The 2500-nt window shown below is 38.6% G+C and overlaps 1 protein-coding gene and 1 long non-coding RNA gene across 3 annotated transcripts in view; both read right to left on the bottom strand.

Moving 5' to 3' along the window:
* Nucleotides 1-2500, bottom strand: part of LOC138052349 (uncharacterized) — a 183548-nt gene that overhangs the window by 89486 nt on the left and 91562 nt on the right. The gene's annotated exons all lie outside the window — the stretch shown is intronic.
* LOC138052340 (acyl carrier protein-like) overlaps nt 945-2500 on the bottom strand; it is a 49227-nt gene continuing 47671 nt past the window's right edge. For both annotated transcript variants that reach the window (XR_011133045.1, XM_068898794.1), the window contains one exon: nt 945-1067. The gene's annotated coding sequence lies outside the window, so the exon portion shown is untranslated. The remainder of the gene's footprint in view (nt 1068-2500) is intronic.

Below are 2500 nucleotides of genomic sequence, written 5' to 3'. Positions count from 1 at the left end.
GACGACATCAATAACAGGCAAACAACACGCTGAATGATTTATTCTATCACTGTACTGCCAGACATATTCTATGATACATGCACAGACCTTAGAGCTATACATGGATCGAAATGAACCAATCACTGTTTTGTCGTCACAGCCAATTATATCTAGGCTCATCTGACACTCGACCAATAACATCATGTTACAGAAATCACTTGAATCGGAAGATGAATCCCGCTCAGGTTGTTGAAACGTCAGTCAATGTCATCTTGAACAGTCCTTTTCAGGGCTAAACTCACCTGGACGATCGTACTTTACTTAAACCATTTACAATTTACGTGTTATTTATCCTAAACCATTTTTTATGACATACTGTTTTAACACATATATTTATACTGTAACGCACAATTCAGCCCCAAGTGGCTGCAATGTATTGTCTGCCTGTCTGTCTACGAAACTATCTAGGGGTTAATTAATGGGCGCAATTATTTTGTAACTTTCAAGCCAAGTGATTTATAATGTACAACCTGTTGTAATAGTGCGTCTTCGTGCTTAAGTTCTTCTAATGCCAAAAGAAGCCTTATTTCAATATTACCTCGAAACAAAGACGCCGAACATCTGGAATCTCTGATCAGTTGCGTGAGTAATTTAAAGCATGGGAGTCCAGGGTTAATTTGGTGAAAACAGCAGCCAAAAACCACTATTTTAACGCAGGAGGAGAAAGGAACGTGATATTTGGGCTTTTTTTAAAAACAATAGCCCCAGGCTCCAATGCTGTATACCACTGCATGCAAATTCAAAAACCACACTCTTTAACGGTGTGCGGAAAGGATATGGAATTGAAAAAGGTTGGTAGGAAGCCTTGTCATTGTGGCAACACCATGTCTCCATGCATTCTTGAATTTGAAGCTACAAACAATACTGTGGCTGGCTTTCACTTAAGGAACCAGTTCGCAATAATATAAGTTAAAGAGCTTTAATTGAACTGTAATATACAACACTTGAAAAGATTGTTGCAAAAAGTATCTTCAGGAAAGTCTTCGGCTTGAAACAGTTTGCTGAGGAACTCTTAGAATGGCACAACACTGAAACAAAACAGAGTAAACTTTGTAAAACATGAAAATAAAGACTGCGTTTAAGTAAGGTGTTGGACTAAGGGAACAAACGGAAGTGACAAAAAGCTGCTGAATATAAATTAGACATCAACTCACTGATGACCACCTATCATAAAGGGTTACAGAGAAAGCTTTTCTTTTGCTTGGGTATATTGAGACGCCATCCTGTTGTAGTGGTATAAGAACCACATCTGTGATCTGATCTGTTGGACCAAGTCTACCACATAAATTGAGAGCAAGGTTTCCCTAGGGTCAAGTCAATTATTTTATTTATGACTGCCCATTTGTTTCACAACTAGAAGCTCCAAAAAGCTTGCACTGGGTTGCCTGTGGTACGCATTACACAAAAAAAGAAGTCACTCAATTGGGTGGTATTGAACTGCAGCGTTCCAGTTAATTTTTTCAAGTGGGGCGTCATTAAGACCATTCGAGGGGTCACCCACATGTCACGCCAGCAGAGGCCCTTTGGCTCACACGTTTAATTATTTTGTAATGTCACGTCCCATTTTGAGGTCTTTAGTTTTTTAAGCTTTGGTAATAAATTCAGTTTAAAGATAACAAAACACGCTCTTGAGTAAATTCACTCGTTTCTTCTTTAAAGTGCCCCTGTGACCAAAAATTCAATTCATATTTTTCTTTGGATTTCAAAACTATGTTAACAAAACACTAAGTGACCCACGTTTTAAGCCTTGATTTTAAAAAGACACCTCTTTATTTTAACTGTAATTTTCCTATTTAATAGATCGAATGCATAAATGGCGGCCAAAAAAGCATTCTTTTGTTTATGTGCTAATTAGACTCACTAGCCTCGTTTGCATCTACAAAATACAAAAGAAATGTTGCTTGAGAGCGAGGCTAGTGAGTCGAATTAGCACATAAACAAAAGAATACATTTTTGGCCGCCATTTATGCATTCGGTCTAAGGTCCGCCATTACTAACATTATGTTCTTGAGAGAGCTGGATCGAGGAGAAAATGACGGCAAAGGTTCACTAGTTTAAGAATGCAATACGTGTGTACGCCGCAGAATTAATATGCGGCACGGGGGTTTTGGGCTGTCAGACTTTTAAACTCACGCTTTGCATATATAGTAAGCTGCGTTCACACGCTGAAATTTTAAGCTAGTGAGCCTCTGACGTCACTTTTCCCTGGATCCAACCGTCTGAGGTCAGTTTTGAACGTGAGTAATGGCGGACCGTGAAGTCCAAAACTTACACTCAAAGTAAACGGCCTTTGGATAAAAATCAAAGCTCAAAATTTTGCCAGTCAGGTGTTAAGCAAACACACTTTCAAAATCTGAAGGAAAAAAGGAACTGTTTTTTTTTTTTATCACAGGGGCACTTTAAATAAATAGTCTGCAAAAACCTAACTGCAAATTGCTCTGACGGACGTTTTCCAGCATGT

The sequence above is a fragment of the Montipora capricornis genome, chromosome 6 (assembly GCF_036669925.1).
Source record: "Montipora capricornis isolate CH-2021 chromosome 6, ASM3666992v2, whole genome shotgun sequence".
Lineage (NCBI taxonomy): Eukaryota > Metazoa > Cnidaria > Anthozoa > Scleractinia > Acroporidae > Montipora > Montipora capricornis.
The sequence above is the reverse complement of the archived record's forward strand: the minus strand, read 5'-3'. Positions and strand labels throughout refer to the sequence as shown.